We start from the raw sequence: 6,000 nt of genomic DNA, 5'->3' as shown, positions 1-6,000 counted from the left end.
ATATCGCTAAAAGGAAACTATATTAGCAGAATAGACACGTATGGAAAATCATTCTAGTCATGATACTTTCTGCAAAGGAGGAAATCCATTGACACAAACGACTTTGACTAGGGGCAGATTGTTATGGCTTGGTATCTGGGAATGAGCAACTTGGAAGTGGTGAAGCTGATTGGCTATTCACATACTATGGTCGTGAACATCTGTGGAAAGTGGTTGAAGAATGACGAAACCTACAGTAGATGGCAAGGTGTTGGGTATCCATGCCACATCACAGGACATGGAAGCAGATTGGGCTATGGCAGATCTGATGACAGAGGACAATTCTAGTGCAAGCATAAGTGTTTTGAACAATTCCATTCAGCACCATAGTTGAACATTTGGCTGTATAGCAGAGGACTCCTATGTGTTCCCGTGTTGACCTAATAATCATCGAGATTGGACCAGGGGTCAATAGGAACATGTCACCCGGCCAAGTGAAGACAAGGTCAATGGTGTTGTCCAGATATGCTATCAGGAAGCTGAGCAGCTGCTGAAAACATGCACTGCACCATGGTTGCAAGGCTGCATGGGCAGAATTATGCTATGGGTGGACATTAAGGTGGCTTTTAATGCGACCTATATGAGTAATCGAAGTCAACATGACAGATAAGCGCGCCACTATTATAGCTTATTGGAGAGGTTCTAGACCTGGGGATGTGGTGTATTTTTGATATTTTGGAAGACAAATGGCGACCTGTAAATAGCCATAAAAAGGTTCCAGTTCCAATCTGGTTAAAAACCTGTGTAGTACTGAATTTAAAATTATTATCTTGAAAGAAAAACATCTGAGTACATTATAATTTTTCCTTTTCTGAGAGTTGGGGGGGGGGAGGGGGAAGCGACCCTTCCCCTTGCCGATGGGTATAGGCGTCCTTGATGATGGCTGTGGACTATATGAACACGACACAAACCTTATGCATCCCTTCATGTTTGATGACTTCTTCAACAGTGATGGCATCTTCCACCAGGACAACTGTGCATGTCAGAAGTCCAGAGAGTCATATTACATGGGATCTAGAAATAGGGTAGTGAATTCACTCTGACGTCTTGGCCACCAAATTCACCTGCTCTGAACCTCTTGGAACTCACCTGGGATTAGATTAGATTAGATTAGATTTATTTTCATTCCAATTGATCCGTAGTGAGGAGGTCCTCCAGGATGTGGAACATGTCAGAAAAACAACAATACATGACAAATATTTACAACTAAAACAAATAAGCTAATGTACCATTCCACAGGTCCCAAGTGGAATGATCGTCATTTTTTAATGAACACTAAGAGTCATTTTACAAATACTAATGCACTGAATTTAAAATAAAAAAGTTTTTTATTTATTTATAAGGTAATAAACATGTAATACAACTACTGTAATACTTATTTACAATGAACACATTACTGCACTGAAATGGTGCAGAAGTTAGATTATACTTACACACAACCACACACACACACACACACACACACACACACACACACACACAGACACACAAATTTTCAGTGAACACATTACTGCACTGAAATTGCGCAGAAGTTATGTTGTACTTATATACAAATCAGTTGGTTTTACTAAGAAATTCATCAATGGAGTAGGAGTTGGCCACCAATAAATCCTTTAGGCTTCTCTTAAACTGAATTTCATTGGTTGTTAAGCTTTTTATGGCTGCTGGCAAGTTATTGAAAATGTGTGCTCCTGAATAATACACACCTTTTTGTACAAGACTAAGTGACTTTAAATCCTTGTGAAGATTATTCTTATTTCTAGTATTGATTCCATGAATTGAGCTGTTGGTTTGAAAAAGTGATATATTTTTAATGACAAATTTCATTAAGGAATAAATATATTGGGAAGCTGTAGTTAGTATCCCTAGTTCCTTAAACAGGCTTCTGCAGGATGTTCTTGAGTTCACACCACATATAATTCTTACTGCACGTTTTTGTGCCCGGAAAACTTTAGCTTGGCTTGATGAATTACCCCAAAAAATAATCCCATATGACATTATGGAATGAAAGTAAGCATAGTATGCCAGCTTTTTCATTTTTATATCCCCTATGTCTGACAAAATTCGCATTGCAAACAGAGATTTGTTAAGACGCTTCAGCAGTTCTGTGGTGTGCTCCTCCCAGTTGAATTTATTATCAAGCTGTAATCCCAAGAATTTAACACTGTCCACTTCTTCTATCTTCTTGTCATCGTATGTTAGGCATATACTCTTGGGACACCCCTTACAAGTTCTGAACTGCATGTAGTGTGTTTTTTCAAAGTTTAGTGACAAAGAATTGGCTAGGAACCAGTGATTAATGTCCACAAATATTTTATTGGCTGATCTTTCTAAGACTACACTTGATTTGCTATTTATTGCAATGTTTGTATCATCGGCAAACAAAACAAACTTGGCATCTGGTAATGTTACTGATGAAAGGTCATTGATATACACAAGGAAAAGTAAGGGCCCCAAAATGGAACCTTGTGGGACCCCACATGTAATTAGTTCCCAGTTGGATGATGCCTGATAGCTTGATACATGTCTCTTTCCTAATAACACCCTTTGTTTCCTGCCAGAGATATAAGATTTGAACCATTTTGCAGCATTTCCTGTTACACTATAATATTCTAGTTTACTTAAAAGGATATTGTGATTTACACAGTCAAATGCCTTTGACAGATCACAAAATATACCAGTTGCCTGCAATTTTTTGTCTAATGAATTAAGCACATTTTCACTGTAAGTGAAGATAGCCTTCTCAATATCAGAACCTTTTAGAAATCCAAACTGTGACTTTGACAGTATGTTATTTGAGATAAGATGGTTATAAAGACGACTGTACATTACTTTTTCGAAAATTTTTGAGAATGCTGGCAACAGTGAAATTGGACGGAAATTTGATGCTATTTCTTTATCTCCCTTCTTAAACAGTGGCTTAACTTCAGCATATTTCAGCCATTCAGGAAATATTCCACTGATAAACGACTGGTTACACAGATAGCTTAATATGTTACTTAACTCAGAATCACATTCTTTAATTAACTTTGTTGATATTTCATCATACCCACTAGATGTTTTTGATTTTAAAGATTTTATGATGGACATTATTTCTGTTGGGGTAGTGAGGGTCAAATTCATATTATGGAAGTTACTTGAAATGTCTGGTCTAAGGTAATCCATAGCAGCATCTACCGAACCTGACAACCCCATCTTTTCAGTAACAGTTATAAAATGTTTGTTAAAAAGTTCTGCAACACTATACACATCTGTCACCAATGTATCATTTACTCTTAATGCTATTTGTTCCTCTTCATGTCTGGTTCTACCGGTCTCCTCCTTCACTATATCCCATATTGTCTTTATTTTGTTATCTGATATGACTATCTTTTCCTTGTAATATATTTGCTTTAACATCCGTATTACAGTCTTTAATATTTTGCAGTATTTCTTATAATGCGCTATAGCATCAACATTGGAAATGTTTCGGATTGACAGATACAGTTTTCTTTTTGTTTTACAAGATACCCCTATTCCTCGAGTAATCCATGGCTTCTTTGTAGACTTTGCTCTAACCTTGGTAAGTTTTGGGGGAAAGCAGTGTTCAAATAAGGTAAGCACTTTATTAGCAAAAATGTTATATTTTTCATTCATGCCATGAGCACTGTAAACATCAGTCCAGTGAATGTCTCTGAGGAGTGTCCTAAAATAATCAATTTTTGGCTTACTGATTACCCTCTTGAGCTCAGATTTAACAGATTTTATATCCTGTTCAGTATTAACATTTAACAGAAGGAACTGCATGTCATGGTCTGAGAGGCCATTGACTATTGGTTTTGTAATATAATTTTGTTCATTGGACTTTTCTATAAAGATATTATCAATGGCTGTTTGTGAGCAAGTGGCTATCCTAGAGGGGAACTTTACTGTGGGAATTAAGTTGAATGATAGTGTTACTAACTCAAATAAGTTCTTATTGGGAGAGTCTTTAAGGAAATCTACATTGAAATCACCAGCAACCACTATTTCCTTGTTTTTGGTTGTTAAATGGGCCAGTACAGCTTCAAGGTGGTTTACAAACAGATTAAAGTTACCTGCAGGTGCTCGATATACACTTAATATTATGAAAGATTTTTTGTGAAAATCTAATTCTGTTGCACATGCTTCCATATGCTGTTCTAGGCAAAATTTATGAATGTCTATGTTCTTAAATTTATGACAGTTCCTGATGAATGTGGCAACTCCTCCTTTCTCCATTTCTGATCTACAAAAGTGAGATGCTAACCTAAACCCTGTAACACTTAAAAGTTCTATACCAGTGGTCACATGATGTTCCGAGAGGCAGATTATGTCAGCTGGGTTTGAAGACTCTAATTCATCTATGCAGATAGTTAATTCATTAATTTTATTTCTCAGTCCTCGAATATTTTGATGCAATAAAGATAGCTGACATTTCACATTGACTGAGTTAAAATTGGGTGGAGTTAAAATATCTGCTGACAGTTGAAAATTCTTAACCAATGGCTGTTTATGTTGATGTAATAAGCTGGAATTATGTTTTTTGATTTCTTTCTCAAACTGAAGGTTTGTCTCAGTTCTAACCTCTCTTAAAATTTGCTTTCTTTCTGTTCTCCCTACCCTAAAAAAGGGTCTTTTCTGAATCCTACAACCACTGGTATTTTACCACTCATGACAGTGCCTCCCCCCTTTAACTTTCCTGCTATTTCCCCACCCAATTTACCCTTCCCCTTCCTGTTGAGGTGAAGGCCATGCCTAGTATAATCCCACCTACTGATAGAATCAACATGAACCACACCAATGTGTGACCCCGCACCCGACATGAGCAGCCTTTCCAGCTCCAAATTAACTCTCTTGACAGAAGAGTTCAAATGAGGTCGGTCATGGCGCCCAAAAACAGATACAAACTCAACACTGGTATGCCTCGATGCTGATGCAATCTTCGCCAGGTCACACTCTATACTGTACCCAGGATCTCTGTCAATACTGTTACCTGCCCCACCCACTATAACCACGGTGTCTTCCTTAGTGAAATCTTTGCAAAGTGATCCTAAATCCTCTGTCACCTGCTCCAGACCAGCACTAGGTTTAAAAAAATTGGTGACCTGGTATTCTGATCCTAGTTCATCCTGCAAGAGTTGGCCAACACCTCCTCCATGGAAACTACCTAACAACAACACTTTCTTTCTCTTTACTGATTTCCCTACATTCTTACTTTTCAATTTGCTGCTGAAAGTTTGTTGTGCCCTGTCTACACCTGTAACTGCTTGAGGCTCACCAGCTTCTAACTGAAGCAACAGGTCAAATCTATTTTCCACATTCACCATAAAGCTGTCAGACAAAGTTCTAGGCCTGTTCCTCCTGTTGCCTGTTGCCACTTCCCACCTCTCTTTACCCTTCTCCCTCCTTAACCTGTCAAGATCTCCCCTGGCCTTGTCTAACTCAGCCTGAAGGGCAGCAATTTTCCCCTCCTGTTCCAGTATCTTCCTATCTCTACTACAAATCCTACAAAACCACTGATGAGTCTCATTTACTTCCCCTATTCCCACGCCACTACAGCCACCCACATGGAAAAAACTACAGCACCCATCACACCAAAGCCCCGACCTAACAATTCTACGGCAAGTCAAGCACTTTTCACTCATGATAAACGTATTAGTTTATTAAGAATAAGTCAGTTAAATTACAGCTAAACACGAAAATATGGTTACACAAATTTGGCCTATACGCAACTGTGTGTAAACAAAAACAAAAGTGCACAGTTTCTGAAACAACAAGTTAAACTTTACGCTACTTTCCGGAAATGCTAGTTAAATAATGAAGAGGTACGCTAAGTTAAATTGCTGGAGAGAGCAAGGAACAACTAAACGAAATTCTATAGATTTGCTGCAGCAGAACGTAAACAGAAAATACGACTGTACGGTCTTTTCGCGTTTTCTGCTATATTACGTAAAGAAAAAA

Source organism: Schistocerca cancellata, chromosome 8 (assembly GCF_023864275.1).
Source record: "Schistocerca cancellata isolate TAMUIC-IGC-003103 chromosome 8, iqSchCanc2.1, whole genome shotgun sequence".
Lineage (NCBI taxonomy): Eukaryota > Metazoa > Arthropoda > Insecta > Orthoptera > Acrididae > Schistocerca > Schistocerca cancellata.
This window is presented reverse-complemented; position numbering follows the sequence as displayed.